The sequence below is a fragment of the Mesocricetus auratus genome, unplaced genomic scaffold (assembly GCF_017639785.1).
Source record: "Mesocricetus auratus isolate SY011 unplaced genomic scaffold, BCM_Maur_2.0 Super-Scaffold_100004, whole genome shotgun sequence".
Taxonomy (NCBI): domain Eukaryota; kingdom Metazoa; phylum Chordata; class Mammalia; order Rodentia; family Cricetidae; genus Mesocricetus; species Mesocricetus auratus.
This window is the reverse complement of record NW_024429189.1, coordinates 94,372,267-94,392,369: the sequence shown is the minus strand read 5'-3', so window position 1 is coordinate 94,392,369 and position 20,103 is coordinate 94,372,267. Positions and strand designations below refer to the sequence as shown.

The window sequence follows — 20,103 nt, the reverse complement described above, 5'->3', positions numbered from 1 at the left end:
TTATGTAGAAGATACAGAACTGAAAAATATGGTAGCTAAAATTAATTTTTAAAAAAACCACCTCTCTGATGGAAATCTGATGGGACCTGAGTAAGTGATAGAGAGCAAGTCTGTGAACTGTATGAGAAAGTGCTAGGTCTGAAGAGTTGTGTCCTCTCCCTTTTCTTTCTTTTCTATGTAGTCCTGGCTGTCTACTGGCTCGGGAGACCAGGCTGCTGGCCTGGAACTCGGCACATGGGTTCTGTCAACCCAGGTCATCAGGTCTGACCGTAAATGTGAGCACTCTCAAGTTGGCCCATAAATCCCATTTCAAAGCATGTACTTAAAACAACCACTAGATGGAACTTGTTCTTCACGTGAACTGTCAAAGCTAGATGAAAATTCATTAGGGAACACCGGGAAACATGAGTGTTTATCATTACCACAACAGTCCCCCTAAATGACTGGCAGTCTTTAAAGCAGAGGAATTAGAAGCTATGCAGCGGGTAAGCCAGATTGTAGACAGTCACAGGCACGCTAACGCTCTAGGCACATGCAGGCTTGAGAGCTTAGTTTCCTCATTTAAAGACCGTTGTTGGTTACTTCAAATACTGTCTGTAGAGCAATGTAGAGAAGTCATACCCAGCAACTTACTTATTATTTTCACAGCTATAATTCCTATTCTGTTTTCCTGATTTTGTAGAATGTGGAGATGTTCGACAGATATTGCCCCCCTGTCTCACTCTACATACAGCAGCCCCACAGAAATAAGAAACTTGCTAATTTAAGAGTCAATGGCATTCATGCCAGAATTAGGAGCCAGGCTTGGCATGCTCAGGAACATCTTGGGTCAGTCATGCAGAGCAGTGACATGGCAGACAGGGTTCACCTGTAACCCCTGCAGTTCCCTCATCATCTGACTCAGATACCAGTGTTCTGTGTGGGATTGTTCTTCAAAGAAGAATACAACCAATTACCAAGAACACGCTTGAAAGTTCTCTGCATTACAGCATGTAACCAGCAGGAACTAAAGTCAAAGACACTAGGTTCCACCTGTTCTCATAAAGGAGTTTCTGGGAAGGGAGCATTGTAGAGGCAGTAATGAACTCTCAAAATGAGAGATCTCTCCAGGAAGCACGGTTCATAAAGCAAGACCAAGGCACAAAGTTCTAAGTGAGAACAGAGTGGAATCACGCATGCCTGTTAAGATAAAGAAAGATCATGCCAAGTGTTGGCAAGGATGCCAAGCCACTGAATATCTCATTACTGGTGTTGGGATTGTGAAATGGTACAGCCACTTGGAAAAGTTTGACAGTTTCTTATAACGTTAAACATGGTTCTCATACAACCCATGATTCCACTCCTATGTATCCACCCAAGATAAAAACAACAAAACCCAAACTGTACACAAATATTTATAACAGCTTGTTTGTAACCATCAAAAACTGGGCACAATATTACAAATGCAGAATCTAGGTTTAACTCTGGGTGGAGGGCTGGGAACACTTGGGGCAAAGGAGAATCAGAGAGGGGGTGGAGTAAGGTAGCAAGAGGCAAATGTGAGCAAGGTACAGCAATATATGTGCATGAGAATGTCATAATGAAATCCACTATTTTCTATGCTAACTAAAAAATCTGATTACAAAACATTTTCCATATGGGAAAAAACCCTGAAGACAATCTAAATGTCTCTCACATGGGGAGTGGACAAGTCCACTGTGCTATATCCATACAGTGATACAAAATAAACACCACTTTGGATGGCTCTCAAAGGTGAGTGTAAAAAGCCCATCTCAAAAAGGTTAATACTGTACAAGTGCCATTTTATAACATTCTCAAATGACAAAATTTATGAAAATGAATTAATACTTCAGTGGCTGCTAGATTTTGGGGCTGTGAAAAGAGATTGACTCTATGGGAGGAAACACGAGGGAGTTACTTTGTAATGTTGTACACCTGATTGTAGTGTTGTCCGTACACATGGGATAAAATTCCACAGAAGCACACACACACACACACACACACACACACACACACACACACACACACACACACACACACACTCCAAGAGATCTACAGATGTTTCACATAGAGGGATATACAAATGACCAGTAAACATAGAAGAGAATTTCAGTATCAACAGGCATCATGGGAAAAACAAACTAAAGCCATAATGCAATGCCAGTGTGTGCCCATCTGAACAGCTAACATTTTAAGTGATGGTATCAGCTACTGGTAAGTGATATGAGGATATAATGTAATGATAACTCTCTAATCTTGCTGTGGAAATGTGAAGTAGTAAAAATTATCTGGCAAGGTTTATAAAAACTAAACATACACCTGTCCTTCAACCCAATGATCACAATCCTGCATTTCCACCCAACAGAAATGAAATCACATGTTCACAATAATCCTTATAGGAAGCCCCTGTAGAAAAGCTCCATTCTGGGATAGCCCAGGTATCCACCAGTAGAAGAACAGATAAATAACTATGATTTTTCATAAGTGGCAAATTAGAAAAAAAGAATGTAGTGCTGAGACACATAAATGATATGTATTAATCAGGAAAACATATTGAGATCTCTCAAGTCACCTGCTCTAGAGAAAGCCAGCTATCATAGTATGAAGGTCCTTGGGCAGTCTTCTGAAGAGATTCACAGTGGGAAAAACTGAGATTCCCTAGCCACAACCATGTTCAATGGACCATCTTACAAGTGGATCTCCCAGTTCTGGCCAACATCCGAAATGTTGACTTGCAGGAGACTGAGCTTGCCTGCTACCCTTTGGAGTTATCAACAAATAACAAGTGTATATATTATTGTCATACATGCATACAAAATTGGTGGGCAAGAACTCAAATATTTTCATTTCTAGGATCTTATTTTTAAAACACGGTAACAATATAGAATGTATCAAAAACAGAGGCATGGATTTTAAATTATATCTCAGGAAATTAGTGCAAAGTAGATTTACCTGTGTAACCCCCTCCCAAGTCAAGAGTGGGAAAGGTGTTCCCAATCCAGCATACAGAATGTGATCTCAATTTCCCTGTCAGCCTCTACTTCCTCTCTTCTGACCAATGCTGGCTGCTGTCCTGGCTTATAACTCTATAAATTACTGTCTACTTCTTTTGAATGTTGACGAAATTGAACTATACACTATGTGTTTGTTCTTTTGTGTCTGGCTTCTGTCATTCAGAATGGATAATGAGAGCTGTCTCTAGTGATTGTTGTATCCATAGCTCATTCATTTCATTTTATTGTACTGAAGGATTGAATCGGTAAATGAGAGTACACCATAAAAAGTTGAGTGAACAAACTGCATGATTCTGGTTACATTAAATTCTGGAAATAGACAAAAGTAATATATAACAGGAAGTAGGGATAACAAAGCAGTGGTTACCTCCTAGAAGGTAGGGCAGAGGTTTCCAGACAAGGGATAGGGAAAGACTCTCAACCACTATGATGCATTGCTCTACCTACAAAGAGTCCTTGTCAGCAAGAAGGTTCTTACAAGTCCACTGTGGGTAGCAGTGGATCCTGGATTATGTAAGAAAGCAAGCTGAGCAAGCCATGGAGAGCAAGCCAGGAAGCAGCATTTCTCTGTGGCCTCTGCTTCAGTTCCTGCCCCCATGATCCTGCCTTGAGTTACTATCTGGCCTTTACTTCATGATAGACTCTGATTATCAAACAAACTCTTCCTCACCAAGTTTCTTTTGGTCAAGGTATTTATCACAGCAACACCTGACTAATACAATACTTGATGAATTTTCTCAAGGGTAAGAAATCATGAAGCACATGGAGAGAGAGGATATGTCACAGATAAGAACACACTAAGGGAATCTGACAACATACACAACCTGACTTCTGGGATGCGACCAGAACACCTGTGTGGGAAAACCAAAGTGACACCAATGGAATCGAGAGTTTAATTGGTGGTAACATGTCAGTGCTGTCATTAGTTTTGGTGAACCAACTGCTGTGTAAGATGTTAAGAGGTGAGAGGTACATGGGAACTGTCTTTGGTCTCTATAGCTTTACTGTGCACTGAAAAGTGTTCTATAATAAAATAACTCTTGGAGCTGGAGAGATGGCCCAGCAGTTAGGAGCTACTGCTGCTCTTGCAAAGGACCAGAGTTCATCGGCACCCATGTGAGGAAGTTCATAGCCCCCTGTAACTCCAGCTCCAAGAGATCTGGCCTCCACAGGTATCTACACTCATGTCTATATAACACACACAAACATACACATATATGTATAATTAAAAATAAAATTTTTAATTTAATCCCAGCACTTTGTAGGCAGAGTTCAAGGTCTACAGAGAATGTCCCAGAACAGCCATGTCTACACAGAGGGACCCTGTCTTTAAAAAAATAATAACAATAATAGTATAAATAAATAAAATATTTTTAAAGTTCACTTCTAAAAAGGACAATAGTCGGCCAAATATCCCTAGCCCTGGCTCCCACCCCTCCCCCACCCAGGCCACCCTAGTGACCAAGCAGCAGCACCCAAACCCAACAAACATCCCCCACCACTGCACCAGCAACTACCAGACCCACAGACTCCTCTTCCACTTGGAGGGACAGGTGAATGTCTAAGATGCCTGCTGGAGAGCCTGCCTATCTACTAGGCCCTAGCCTCTGACCTTCCCCCACCTACACTACCCCTTCTTGCCAAACATCCCCCACTGCCCCACCAACAAACATCAGAGCCTCAGGCCCTAAGTGCACCCAGAGGGAGTGATCCCCAACTGTACCTTCAAGAGGATCCCCAACTGCACCTGGAGAAAGAGCAACCACCAGAGCTATAGACCCCACCGATACCGATTGGAGGAAGAGATGGGTAAGCAGCTGTGTAAGAATACATTCAACAGCACAAAGAGCAATACCAGTGGTCCTACATCAGCAAGGCCTGAACAGCCTAACACAGATGAAGCAGAAGGAAATGACCTAAGAAATAACTTTATAAAGATGACAGACCCTTAAAGATGAAATTAAAAATTCTTTTAAAAAATGGAGGAAAAGACAAACAAAAAATTGGAAGAAACCAATAAATCCCTTAAAGAAAGCCAAGAAAACCAAGAAAAAAATTCAAACAAGTCTAAGACTTGAAAATTGAAATAGAGGCAATAAAGAAAACACAAACCAAGGGAATTCTGGAAATGGAAAATCGGGGTAATTGAACAGGAACTACAGATGCAAGCATAACAATAACAGAATGCATAAGATGGAAGAGAGAATCTCAGCTGTTGAAGAAATCCAACAAATTATTAACACAAAATATCCAGGAAATGAAAAGATCAAACGTAAGAGTAATAGGGATAGAAGGAAAAGAAGTACAGTTCAAAGGCACAGAAAATATATTTAACAAAAATAATAGAAAACTTTTCCAACTTAAAGAAGGATATGCCTTGTTGGGTCCCAGCCCATTGGGTCCCAGCCCCCACGGGGATCTCTGTGAGTCACTGATCAGTCAACAAGTCCATCCTGTTTTCTATTCCAAGTGCATCCTGTTTTCTAGTCCTGGCTTACTCCCCCAGCCTTGCCCCTCTGACATCATCTAACAAAAAGAAAACACACGATTTCTTCCACCTGGGGTTTTTCCACTGTGCTGTAAGCCTGTATATAAGGCTGCTCCCTCTCTACTAGAGAGAGACCTCTTAGCACTTAAAATCAAGACACACACGCACGCATTCTCCTGGCAATAAAGGTAGCACAGCCATTCTCTTAGCATAAACAGCCAGACATCTTGACTTTCTTTTCCTGATACCTTGGACTTGTTTGTGGTGCAGGGGGAGCCACAATTGGAGGTCCCACCAAGAGAGACTTGGAAAGACTGGGAAAGATCAGAAAAGAAAGAAGACTTGGGAGAGGAGAGACTTGAGAAAGAAAGGAATTAAAAACAGGTACCTCAATTTCTAACAGTAAAATTAAATGGTTAAATCTCCAGGCTTTTGCCTGAGAGATCACCTTCTAAGGAGAAGGTGTATTGAATTAATCTCCAGCCTTTCACCTGATCCACTGAGGTCAGGAAAGTAAAGGTGAACCTGAGAGATCGCCCTCAAAGCCTGGCTAGCAAGTGAGGTTATGAGGGTGTATTGGAAAGGGGTACCAAATTAGGGGTACCAAGTTAAATCTCCAGCCTTTTGCCCAACACTAAGGTTGGGAAAGAAAGGGGAAACTGAGAAATCACCCTCAATTGAAGGGTGGATTGGATTAAATCTCTAGTCTTTTGCCCGATCCACTGAGATCAGGAAAGAAAGGAGAAACTGAGAGATCGCCCTCAAAGGCTGGCCAGCAAGTAAGATTTGTGAGGGTCTATTTGGAAAATAGGTACCTCAGCTTCTAAGGCTGTATTGATAGAACAGTTAGTAGAATTGTTAAAGAGACAAGGTACCAGCATTGAGCGAAAGACTGCTGTATCCTTCCCTTGCCTTTAATGGCCATCCGGATGATGACCCCCTGTCTATCGATCCCCTCCCCCTCGAACTGCACACCGGCAGCCCACAGATGGCTCCAGTCAGCTGGTGACATGAGTGGCGGCAACGACTTGATGTATAGCAGCAGCTGGCTAAAGAAATCACCTCTGGAGAAGTTGAGGCACTATGCCTGGAAGAATCACTGTTTTATCCTGCAGAGCAGCCAGATAGATGGTGACCCAGCTGCTCTAGAGTACTACAAGAATAAACACACCAAGAAACCTCTGCGGATCATCAACCTAAACTTCTGTGAGCAGGAGGATACAGGCCTGACCTTCAACAAGAAAGAGCTTCAAGATAGTTTTGTGTTTGATATCAAGACCAGTGAGTGCACCTTTTACCCGGTGGCTGAGACAGAGGCCGACATGAATAAGTGGGTCCAGAGCATCTGCCAGACCTGCAGCTTCAAAAGAAAGTCCTCAGCCCCTTCACACCCTGGCCAGCCCACTTTTGAGCCCCCTGTGACAAGCCACATCAAGCCTGTCTTGTCCACCAGCGCACCTCAAGAGCATCTTTACTTGCATTAGTGTATAAGCCAAAAGACAAAAAAAAAAAAAATGCAAGAACTGCCAACTTCTCTCAGGTACTCAACAGTGATACAGCCATACAAAAAAATTTGCCCAGGGCAATGAACACTGTATCAACGGAGTCAGCAGTCAAATCCATGGCTTCTACAACCTTCCCACGCCAAGCCAATACAATATAAAATTCAGAGACAGTACTTATGACCTCCTCCATAGCCTTGATGATTCGTGTTCCTGGAATTGTGCCTATGCCAGTATAATTCTCCAGAAAAACAAAGAGAGAGTGCTGAGGTGGTTGTACCTATTGCTGTTGCTGCTACAGCAGCCATTGTATCTGAAACTGCCATCTCACAGTCTGTAACTACAGCCAGCACAGTGGATAAACCAAGAGGGGAAGTAACAGAGGTTCCCAGCACTTAGAGCTCCTTAAATAACTTACTCCAGGTAGGAGTTTTATGTTGGGGAAGTCTTATGTCAATAAAGCACTGTCTGGCCTATAGGGAATCTAGATGGGAGGGACTGGGAGTCCAGGAGAACTCTGGGAAGGAGAAACAGAGGAGAGTCAACATGTAACGCCATGGGGTAGGAGCCCGGAACTATTCTCCGGTAAGAGACATACTTAGATTAACAATTATGGGGTAATTACTTAAAGCAGAGCTAGCCAGTAAGAGACAAGCAAGGCCAACAGCTTCATAATTAATACAGTGGCTTGTGTGTTTATTTGGGGACTACAATGCAGCAGAGCCCAGGCGGCTGGCGGGGATAAACCAAAGCGGCTAGCAAAGAAAAAGCTTCTCTTAACAGTTTTACATCCTTAAACCTGTTTGCCTTAAACCTGGTGCATATTTGTGTTACCCCTGCCAAAGTTTATACTCATCAATTGGCCAATCAAAATTATTAGGATAAGTGAGACCCAGGTTCCTCTGTCCTCTGGAGAGATCATCCTTAGGGAATCCCAGATGACAGGCTGTTTAATCAAAGAATGGGCCGGGTCCTCATCTCTGGGCCTTGTAGCCATAGGACTTATTATCATATTCTTCATTTGATTGAGGTGCCTTGGCGCTAGACAAGCCCAGGCTCGAGTTGTCATTCTACAGTTGAGCCTACAGAAAATTTAGGCAGCCAATGACAGGTGAGACTAAGAGGATGCCAGCCAACATAAGACAGGGGGATCATACAGGACCCCAAATATAACAGGAATTAACAATCACTGGACATTAATACCTCCTAACATCAACAGTCTCAATTTACCTATAAAAAGACACAGGCTATCAGAATGGATACAAAAACAAAGCCCATCATTCTGCTGCAAACAAGAAACACCTCAACCTCAAAGACAGACATTACTTCTGAGTAAATGGTTGGGAAAAGATTTTCCAATCTAATGAAACTAAGAAAGAATTGGGTGTAGCCATCCTAATATCTAACAAAATAGACTTCAAACTAAAATTAATCAAAAGAGACAGGGAAGGACATTTCACAGGGAAAATCTATCAAGATGAAGTCTCAATTCCGAACATGTATTCCCCAAACACAAGGGCACCCACAGTTGTAAAAAAAGAAAGATTATTAAAGCATATTCACACATCAAACCCCACACATTAATAGTGGGAGATTTCAATACCCACTTTCACCTCTAGACAAGTCTGTCAGACAGAAACTTAACAGAGAAATAAGGACACTAACAGATGTTATGATTCAAATGAACTTAACAGACATCTATAGAATATTCCTTCCAAACAAAAAAGAATATACTTTCTTCTCAGCACCATGTGGAACCTTCTCTAAAATCAACCACATACTTAGTAACAAAGCAAACCTCAACAGATACAAAAAAATTGGAATAACTCCCTGTATCTTTGTGGATCACAGTGGTTAAGGTTAGAATTCAACAACAACAGTAATTGCAGAAAACCTATAAACTCACAGAAATTGAACAATGCTCAACTGAATGACCCCTGGATCAATGAAAACATAAAGAAAGAAATTAAAGACTTCCTAGAACTCAACGAAAATGAAAGCACAACATACCCAAACATATGAGACACTATGAAAGCAGTGCTAAAAGGAAAGTTCATAGCACTAAGTGCCTACATAAAAAAAGTGGAGAAATCTCACACTATCGATTTAAATCATGGGTTAGCTCCATGATTTGTCAGCTGCATTCTCACTGCATAATTCTGTGGTCTGTAGCAGAGTAGCGATGATATGAGCAAAGGGATCAAGACCATAGTGGGGGAAACCCACAGAAACAGCTGATCCAGAGCAAATGGGAGCTCACTGATTCAAGACCGACAGGTAGGGAACCTGCATAAGACCAAACTAGGCCCTCTGAATGTGGATGGCGATTAGGTGACTTGTGCAGTTTGTGGGGCCTGTCCCTAGTGCGTGAACTGTTTTTTCGGAGCCCATTCCCTATGGAGGGATACCTTGCTCAGCCTAGACACGGGGTAGGGTGGGGTGTTGATCCTCCCTCAACTGATGTGACAAACTTTGTTGATTCCACTCTGAGGAGTGGTTGGGGGTGAGGTGGTGAGAAGGTGAGGGGTGGGAGGATAGGAGGGAGAGGGAACTGGGATTGGTATGTAAAATAAGATTGTTTTAAAAAAAAATAAAATGAATAGAAAATTAAAAGGACAATAGTCAACAGCAACAACCAAAAGAACTCTATGCATTCAAACAACCAAAAACATAAATACTTTTAAGTGAATGTTCTATGATTGTTTCAAAAATCCAAGTTCCAAGGATCCACAGAAGAACCTGGCTATTACGCCTGAATGTGGTTTCAGTGTCCCCCACTGATTCATGTGTTGGGTTGGTGAGAAACGCACCTCCAGACATGAATTTTAAAAGCTCTCATGATAAACATTTTTGGTGTCCAGTCCTTGACCACTAGCATGTTTCTTGACAGCATAGATGTGCTAATATCAACTTTAAACCCTGATTTCACAGCATGGTCTTGCTTAATCTGCACCCTTTGCCTATCTCCTTCTACAGTTTTACTTCCTATGATACCTCCAATCCAGCCAACTATAACTCCCTACATTAATCCCTTCTCCTTGAAAACAGCAGGAACAAAAACCTGCTCCAGGGCTAGGGGTGTAGTCCAGCAGTACCATATATACTTAGCATGCAAGAGGTCCTGACTTTAACTCACTACATACACCACTGCTATTTGAATGTTCCCTCTCCATTATAAAGTGAGCCACCTACTCACACAAATCTAAGAACAAAGCCCCAGAGGCAGTAAGCAGAAAAGCTATTTGTCTTCTAGTAAGCACTGCTCCTACAAGCATACCTTGTATTGCAGCGTACTCCCATAAGCCAGAGAGAAATACAGTCAGACAGAGAGAGAGAGAGAGAGAGAGAGAGAGAGAGAGAGAGAGAGAGAGAGAGAGAGAGAGATCCAAATTATCAACAAATACAGAAACATTTCTTCACCAGGTAAACGTTGTGGCCTTGTGGCCATTGCTGCTGGTGCTGCTCCTCTCCTGTTAGAATTCTGAGGCTGTTCTTTGCCTAATCTCAGGTTAGCTCATGGTTAGCTCAGGTTGTCACCAGGACCCCAACCTCCAGGACAGTGATTGGTTTGGAAATAAACCATGATGCTTGGAGCAAGGAGACTCTTGTTGGGTACATTTCGGTGAAAATGATGAGAAGGGCACACAAACACCAGTTGGCTATCAGGCAGCAGCGGGGATGCCAGAAGGCACTGCATCTCCGGCTCTCACGAAGCTCTTAGACCAGTCTAAGGCTGCTCTGCCTGCAGGATGGTTGACTCTATTGACCTGTGGGGTTCCTATAATATAAATGCGATACAGTTATGCTCCTCTGAGAATGTTTTTAGTGGAACACTGAACTAATTCTACAGTGGTTCTCCATGGAAACTCACTGTGGTTTTGGCTGTGTCCTATGTGTTCATTTGTCCGTTAGACTTGATCTTAATTCCATTAGTGGCTTTATGAGAAAAGGGAGTGAATTCTAAGACAGCATACTTGCTGTATTTCACTATTTAATGGCTTACACTGTGCAATGATGAAGCAAGGACCTTACCAGCTGCTGGTGCTATGCTCTTGAAGTTCTGGACTCCAAAACTGTGAATGGAATACATTCCATTTCTGTAAATTACCTTATGTCAAACATTCCATTATAGAACAGAAGACAGACGCTCATTATCTTAAACAACAAATCTACTTGACAGATACATACAGAAAGCCCCTTCATGAGTCAGACAATGTGCTCAGGAGCCAGGGCCCATACTGACCCTTGAGAATCACTAGTCCATTTGCCTTTTCATTTCCTATTATTTCAGAAGTGGAAAGATAGACATGGCAGTTCAAGAGTCACTGGACTCAAGGCCTGTGCTTGCTTAGGGCCATGAAGAGGCTAAGTCAAGTACTCCCTAAGAGAGGAAATAGGTTGTACTTGGGATTCAATGGGCAGCCACTCTAGCCTACTTGGCAAGCTCCAGGCCTTCTTAGCAATACCCCACCTGACACAAAACAGTGAACAAGACCTGATGAACAACACCAGAGTTTGTCCTCTGGCCTCCACACCCAAGCACATTCATATGCACACTCATGTATGCACACCTTTGATCCCAACACTAGAGATGAACATAAGGCAGGAGCTCAGTGCAGTCTCAGGACGGTCTAAGGTTTTTGGTGGAGAGCATTGCAGTCTGCAGTCACTCTGAGGACACGACAGCACCCACCCCACTTTGGTCTGAGCCTTGGTAGAGGTAAGAATCCTCAAGTGGCTTGGCTGCTTTGCTTTTTATCTTCAGCTTGAACCCCAATATCTGTTTCTGGGTTTTTTGGGTTTTTTTTCAAGACAGGGTTTCTCTGCGGCTTTGGAGGCTGTCCTGGAACTAGCTCTTGTAGACCAGGCTGGTCTCGGACTCACAGAGATTCACCTGCCTCTGCCTTCCGAGTGCTGGGATTAGAGGCATGAGCCACCACTGCCCAGCCTTCTCTCTGGGTTTTTATTATGTGAGCTACATCTTTCTTTTTAACTTCCCTGGATTATTAATTTATATTTTGGTAAGGATTTGACAGAAGTGACTCCATCTTGACTGTAACAACTTCTACATAATCTTCATTTGATGGTGGAACTCACCTAGCTTCCCTGGAGACTATGAGGCAAGTAGTCTATTAGCATCTGCTCTCTCACCTGAGTTGCATCCCCTCAGAGTCTTCCAGCAAGTACTCCTCTCCCAGTCTCGGGGCTCTAGTTGGTGACCCCATTCCAGAGGTGAGCAAACACTGCATAACCTGGGCCACTCTTTGCACCCAGCCCCAGTGCCCATTACAAGGAAAGGTGGCTGCCAGATGCATCAGTGAGGGTAGACTGCAGCCAAGGCAGAAATCACAAAGTGTCACTGTCTTCCTGCCTTGTTGCTGAGTCTGGCCATGTACCCAGAGCTAAAGGCAGGAGATGGAGAGGATGGGGGGACTGCTGACACTTAATGCTAACAAGGAGGCTTTCAGGGGTGAGCAACTGAGGGCCAATCCACAGGCACTCGGACAGCAAAGGGAACTTTCTTCCTTACAAAACTAGGGAGGCTGGACTTGGGGGCAGGCCCTAGAGGTAGTTTGACTGTGGCTCAAGGATATTTCAAAACCTATGTCTCTCTATTCTCCTCTATGAGTCACTGCATCCTAGAGATGGCTTCCCTTGTGGTAACTCTGCAAGAGGACCAGCTTCACATTCAAACTCACCCTGTCCAAAATGAAGTACACACTTCTGACAGATCTCTTTCCCAGGAGCAGCCCAAAGCCTCCCCTCCTGTTTCATTGATCGCAACCAGGGACCATGACCCTAGAGCCAGAGAATGTCTATGCTTGAGGTAGCTTCTGGCAGAAGGAGGCTGGGGGGACAGGGTTACAAGTGTCAGGAGGCAATGAGGTGACCAGTCAGCTTTCCCCAAATCACACAGTGTGCCCAAAAGGAAAACCTAGGTGATGCTGAGAAGGGGGAGAGGCAAATGCTTACATTAGTAGACTGCTTTGTGGGAGGCAACGGAAATGAGCACTGCTTCATCAGCAACTTTAAGGGAACTCCTCAAATTAGACATGTAAATGCATTTTATAATTATCAAATCCTATCAGTCCCCTTCCCAGTTATTTGATCTGCCTTATCTGCATTTATCACAACAGTTCTCCCTTATGGCCATCTTTAGTAACCAAGTAAATTATAAAATATATGCATTATGCTGACACATATAGGTCTGGGTATTCTGGGTCTAGAGCCCCTTGGCAATGACGTGTCTCTCATAGTCCTTTTCACTTGGAGGTTCCTCCTCTTACATCCCTTCCTGCCTCCTTTCCCCCACTCCTACCCCCTACCTTTTCCTTTCTCCTCTCCTTCTCCCACCCCACACCCCACACACCTCACCTGCCCCCAATTTCTTTAGCTGGACAAGTGCAGAGACTGGGCCTGACTGAAGGTAGGACATTCCCTGCCTGGTGCAGGGTCAGTACCTGTGGACCTCAGGGGCAATGCTCTAGTCTTCAGCCAGCTCTACTATTCTAGGAATCATACTCAGAGGTAGGAGAGTTCCCTAAGGGACTGAATGTTATCACTCAAAAAAATGACATTTTGGGGCAGGTCAGGAAGTGCCCATCTGTCACCTGATCAGTGGACAGGATTGCATGACAGGAGCGGAGTTGGACGAATGGATGGGGGGCTTTCACAATGCATCAGCATAAGGTGCCCAGACCTCTTTATCCTCCTAAGCCCTAGATTTGTAGAGGATTGAAAGAACACTGATCCGCAGAGTCCTGTCTTCTCCCTGATTGACTTCTACTCTCCCCACATGAAGCAGAATCTTACCCCTTGCCACCTACATCCACTGGGTACTTGGAAGACTTCCCATATTTTAGTTCTAATGTCTATTCTACAGCGTTCTTTGGAAGAACATATATATCCTATGTCTGTTGTGTGGCACTATTCTTGGGGAAATGTGGACAAGCATCTGTCCACCCCAGCTAGGGAACCAATGACAGATCACAGTAACAGTATAACCAAATTCCAACTTAAACCAATGAGCTGGGAGGAGTTACTTACAGAAATATAGGTGATGGACCACTTACGGGAGACTGGGGCCCATCCCAGCATGAGTGATGACCCTGCAGCTCCCGCATGACTTACCAGCAGCTCCTCAGATCAGAAAGTTTCCTCTCCCAGGCAGTGCTTATTGCTCATACAACCTTGGAGAGAGTGGCCTTTAGGAATCTGTAAGTTTCAGGGATTCCTTGAGACATGTTAGCTGTCTGTTTTCTAAATCTTTAAGAACCTCCCTTTAGAAGTCCCTGAGTCATAAAGAACTTCCCACAAAGATGGAATGTCTCATCTCAGAGGTAATTGCTACCCATCAGTCTCAGAACTAAAGGAGCAATATATATTTCTCTTTTAACTGATGTGACCAAATGTTATTCTCAATTGCAAGATAATAGTAATTATTATATTAATTTTATTATAATTATCATTATGGTGGTACTGGAATTAAACCCAGGACCTTGTCCATGCTAAACAAACATCCTGGGCTATATCATATCCCAGTCACTTTCAGTTACTAAACTGTTAAAGGTCTCTGTGGAGCAGAGAGAGGGAAGTACTATATGCACTCATGATTGTAAAAGGGAAAGTCCAAAGCCTGAGCATGGCTTTTTCCTAATTAATTGGGCATACGGAAGCCTGGAGGCAATGAAAATCCTAGAGCACACCACTAGCTGGTTTCACAGGTCCCTAGACACCTGAAAAAAAGACACGAAGCAGCCTCCTGGTGACTTCTGTAGAAGCAATCATCAGAAAATGCAGGAGCATGGACTTCTAAGGTCTGTAACTGGGGAGCAAAATTCTTAAAACCAGAGCAGTGACACGGAGACTGAGGGTGACATAGAGAGAGCAGTGCAGTGTTCTGAGTGACTTCTGCTCTATTCTAGTGATCAGTGATGGCCTGGAAACACCTCAGTGACCGTCCAGCCTTCTTCACCAATTCCCTGAACTCAGACTCTTTTTTAAATTCATTGCATTCTTATTTTATATAGTAATTTCATGGTAAAAATCAGTAAATATAGAATAAATCAGAACAGTCACTGTGAGTGACTATTTAAGGAAAAGGGACTTAGTCTAGATTCCAGAAGAATAAATTCCATGAATAAATGAATAAAATTCTAGAAATAGATTAATAAAAAATGAATTCTAGAATCTAGAAGAAATAGGCACACCCTACTGCATCTTCCTCTATACCTGAAACAAGACAAGTTAGATGTCTTTGCTTGACTTGGGCAGGGTGTATGGGATACTAGTACCTTTGAATCATCTGTCTGATACATACATACAGATGATATCAATAAACCATAAACAATGGCTGTAAAACCTTATAGCATGAATACACCTCAAAATTACTGTACTAAGTGAAGAAAGGCAGATGCAGAAGGCTGCCATGTCCAGAACAGGCAGATTCATAGACAGAAAGTAGATCACAGGTTGTCAGGGGGTAGACTGAAGGAGAAACAGAGTGTCATCAGTTAATGGTTACAGAGTGTTCTCTGGAGTTATTAAACTTTGGAATGAAGTCAAAGTGTTGGTTGCACAACATTGAATACACCAAATGTTCCTGAAGCAAACACCTGAACAATAAACAATTGTATGCTCTCTAAATTCCATCTCTTCCCCAAAAGACAGAAAAGAGAGAGGAGGGAGAAATGAAGGAGAGCCAGGGTAAGAAGAAGTTACCTTCAAAAGCTTCACTGTAGTATATCACTCCCCATACATACACAGGCTATCTAAAAAAGGGGCACACACATGGGAGAGGAATGTCTTTGCTGAGAGACTGCTTCACAACCTAAGATGGCGTGAGGAGCATCCTTATCCCCAGTTAAAGCACAAATACAGACACACATTCCCATTTGTCTTGGGGGGGGCAGCAATAGCCCTCAAGGGATGGGCATCCAGTGGTCAGAGGGAGAGTTCTGGAACATGTACATCTCCTTTGCATCATGTCTGTCCCAGCTAATCACAAAGAACCAGTGCTGTGCGGTTCCTCTTGTGTGTGGTATCTACAATAGTTGTAGAGAGAAATTAGAATAATGGTTTCCAGGAACTGGAAAAAAGGAAAGAGGGAACTCCTGTTTAATTGGTACAGTTTCAGTTTAGGAAGATAAAAGAGTTCTGGAGATGGATGGTGGAGATAGCAGCCCAGCAATGCAAATGTGCTCAATACCGCTGTATATATAAAGTTCGCAGTAGTAATATATACTTGTATAATATATACTTTGCAGTAGTAAAAATAGATATTATATAATATACATATAATTTGCAGTAGTAAAAATTTATGTTATGTGTATTTTAGCACAATTTAAAAATGTGGTTGGAGAGGGAACAATGAAGAAAACTTTATTTCCAATATTATTTGACTCTGTGTATTTGAGTATTATGAAATACTCACACAGATAAGTAAGGCTGAAGAGTGTGACATACCCCTAAGTAAAAGCATCCACTCACTAGTCAGTGACAGAGCCTCTGTTTGCCGGTAAACAAAAGTAAGTGTTTAGGAAGAGCATCTCATTTCCAGCACTGCTTTTTTTCCATTCTCTTCAAACCCCAGTGAGAAGCCTTGTATGGGGTCATTTTCTGCTACCACAATTAAATAATTGACTGTATAGTTTATAAAGAAAAGAGGTTTGAACTGGGGAGATGGCTCAATGGGTAAAAGAACTTGCCTGCAAGTCTAATAACCTGAATACAGTTCCCTGGAACCCACATAAAAACCAGATGCAGTAGCATGACAGTCTGCAATCCCAGGATGCCTACGGGAAGTGGGAAGCAGAGACAAAGGACTCAGGTTTGTCCCCTGACTTCCATACGTGCACTTTGGCGCACACACACACACACACACACACACACACCTGGACTCTCTCTCTCACACACACACACACACACACACACACACACACACCTGGACTCTCTCTCTCTCTCTCACACACACACACACACTACAGAGAGAGAGAGATACAGAGACAGAGAGACAGAGACAGAGAGACAGAGACAGAGAGGAGAGAGACTGGGCCTGGGAAATCTTAAAGACCACCCCCAGCAACACACTTCTTCCAACAAGGTCACACCTACTCCAACAAGGCCACTCTTCCTACTCTTTATAATACTTCTCAAATAGCTACAGCTTTGGACTAAGTATGCAAATAGTATGAAACTATGGGCTCCAATCTCATTTAAACTACCACACATGGTGTGGTAGGTTTAGTTATAAACTTGACTAGATCCAGAATCACCTGGTAGATGAACCCCTGGGAATGCTTCTGGAGGATTGTTTGGAGTAGGCAAATTGAGTGTAAAGTGGCCCAGTGTGGGTGGACCCATTCCCTAGGCTGGGATTCTGAACAGTATAAAAATGAGAAAGGGCCGGGCGGTGGTGGCACACGCCTTTAATCCCAGCACTCAGGAGGCAGAGGCAGGCGGATCTCTGTGAGTTCAAGGCAGGGCTGGACTGATAGCCTCCAAAACAATACAGAGAAACCCTGTCTCGTAAAAACCAAAAAAAAAAAAAAAATGAGAAAGGAAGCTGAGCACAGATTATCTGTCACTCTCTACTTCTTAATGGTGGATGTGATATGACCAGCCTTCTCCAGCTCCTGTTGCCTTGACTCCTCCACTGTGATAGACTGAAACCTGAAACTGTTATCCAAAATAAACCTTCATTAAGTTGTCTTTTTCAGGAAATATAACCAAAAGACACAGAAAAACAGGAAGGCAGACGATGCACAGGGGATAATTTTATGACTTTCCAATATGTTCTACCTCTTAGAGGTCCTTCCTCTACTTAATATCCACACTGGGGAACTAAACTTCTAACACATGAATCCTTACAGAGCAAAACCAATGCAGACCACACAAGTCTTAAGTCACCTAGAATCCTATTCTCAGAAAAGACAGAATGCTATCATCACACACATGGCAGAGAAGGAACAGATGTCAGCAAATCAGGGAATTCCCAGAGTCTGGAGGACTCTAGTAGAGGAAATTGCCTTGGAAACAAGTCTTTGAAAGAGAAAGAACCATTTGGGGGGGGACAGTGGGCTAAGCCCATGCTGCTCCTTATTGCTGAGATCCAACAGTCTAAGGACAAAAACCTGCCCTGAGGAGCATCTCAGTATACAGGAAGTTTCATAACTATTTTCTTCAGGGAGAGAGTTGTTTTCTGGACTCATTCTGAGAGCGTCTGACCTTACACAAACTTCCCACTGTGTACAGAGCACTCAAAGAACTGGGCTGTCACAACCCCCACCCCCAATACCTACTTGAACATCAAAGGTCCGTTGAGGGAGGGTGGAGATAGGGATTGACTACCGGAGGTTTAACACTACTTCAGTGGACAGGCAGGGGTCATAGTTACATCTTCCAGGCAGATTGTGCAATAGCAGAATGAATATTCATCCAGAAATAAGAGCCCATAAAGATTAAATCTGGTGGCACAAAGCGAACTTACATATAGGTATCCGAATCTTGAACCATTCAGGAGGAAAAACAGTAAAAATGTTATCTATGCTATTAAGATTCTAAGATTATGAAATAAGCAAGAAAGAATGGCAAAGCATTGGAATCATGGGGTTTTGTCTTTTTTCCCTGTGTGAGTAAAAGGGAAGGAGAAGGGGGATGCATCTGTGCTGGTAGTTTTATGTCAACTTGACACAAGCTGAAGTTATCTGAGAGAAGGGAGTATCAATTGAGAAAATGCTTCCATAAGATGGGACTGTAGGCAAGCCTGTGGGGCATTTTCTTAATTAGTTATTGATGTGGGAGGGCACCAGTCTGTTGTGAGTGGTGCCATCACTGGGCTGGGGGTCCTTTGTTCTATTAGAAAGTAGGCTGAGCGAGCCATGGGAACAAGTCAGTAAGCAGTACTCCTCCATGGTCTTTGCATCAGCTCCTGCCTCCAGGTTTGAGTTCCTGCCTGACTTCCTCCAATGATGAACAGTGATGTGGAAGTATAAGCCAAATAAACTCTACCTCCCCAACTTGTTTTGGGTCATGGTGTTTCATTATAGCAATAGTAACCCTAACTAGGATAGTACTCAACCAATGTTTCCTAAAAACTTACTCAAGAGTTTCTCATTTATGCTTTACAACAGCCAAGGAGCTCAGACATTATCTCCATTTGGGCGTTATTTCTATGTGTTTATTTTGTTGTGATATCATGGATTAAGCCTTAGGAACATACTCTACAACTGAACACCCTCAGCCAAGGGCTCAGTGTTGAGGGTAGGGGTGAGGAAGTACCCTAGTGTTGTACCCAGGAAGTCAGGTGGCCAGTGGTTTTGCAACCCAGGCTTATCATTACCTCTGTCCCTAAGAAGTGGCCTTCAATTTGGTCCAAATCAGTGGCTTGGATCTTAGAATTCTGTCTCATGTTTTAAAATGCAGTTACACAGGGAAATGGATAGCACTGGAAGAAACCATCCTGAGTGAGGTAACCCAGTCGCAAAAAGACAAACATGGTATGTACTCACTCATATATGGATTTTAAATATGGATCAGGATAGTGCCAGTCTGCACTTCCACAGATAGAGAGTCTGGGAAACAGGAAAGAACCTAAAAGATATGCATATATGCATAGTACCCAAGAGAAGAGGATGGAGACAAGATCCTCTGAATGGATGGGGAACAGGGCGAGGGGGGGGTAGTGGGACCTGGGAAGAGTAGAGGGGGTAAAGAGGAAGGGAGTTGGTCATGGGGGAACAGGAAGTTGAGGGGATGGGGGTAAAATAGGGGGAAGAGGGAATCATAGGATCGAAGACAGATCAGGCACCAGAGTGACCTCGAGTGATCTAAAGGTATAACATCAATTGGCAAGCTAAGCAAGAGTGGAAGGACCACCTCGAATGCCCATTCCTGATAATGAACTTGATGTCTATAACTATCCGGGAGCCTTCATCCTGGGACTGATGGAAGCAGAGGCAAACACACAACTAAGCACTGAACTGAACCCAAGGAACCCAGTGACAGAGAGAGAGGAGTGATGAGCAAATTGGCAAGGAATGGGCTGGCAAAACCAGCAGAGACGGCTGATCTGAACAGGGGAGTGCTCTTGGACCCCAGA

The 20,103-nt window shown here is 43.2% G+C and overlaps 1 protein-coding gene across 3 annotated transcripts in view; it reads right to left on the bottom strand.

Moving 5' to 3' along the window:
- Acoxl (acyl-CoA oxidase like) overlaps positions 1-20,103 on the bottom strand; it is a 317,884-nt gene that overhangs the window by 285,558 nt on the left and 12,223 nt on the right. The gene's annotated exons all lie outside the window — the stretch shown is intronic.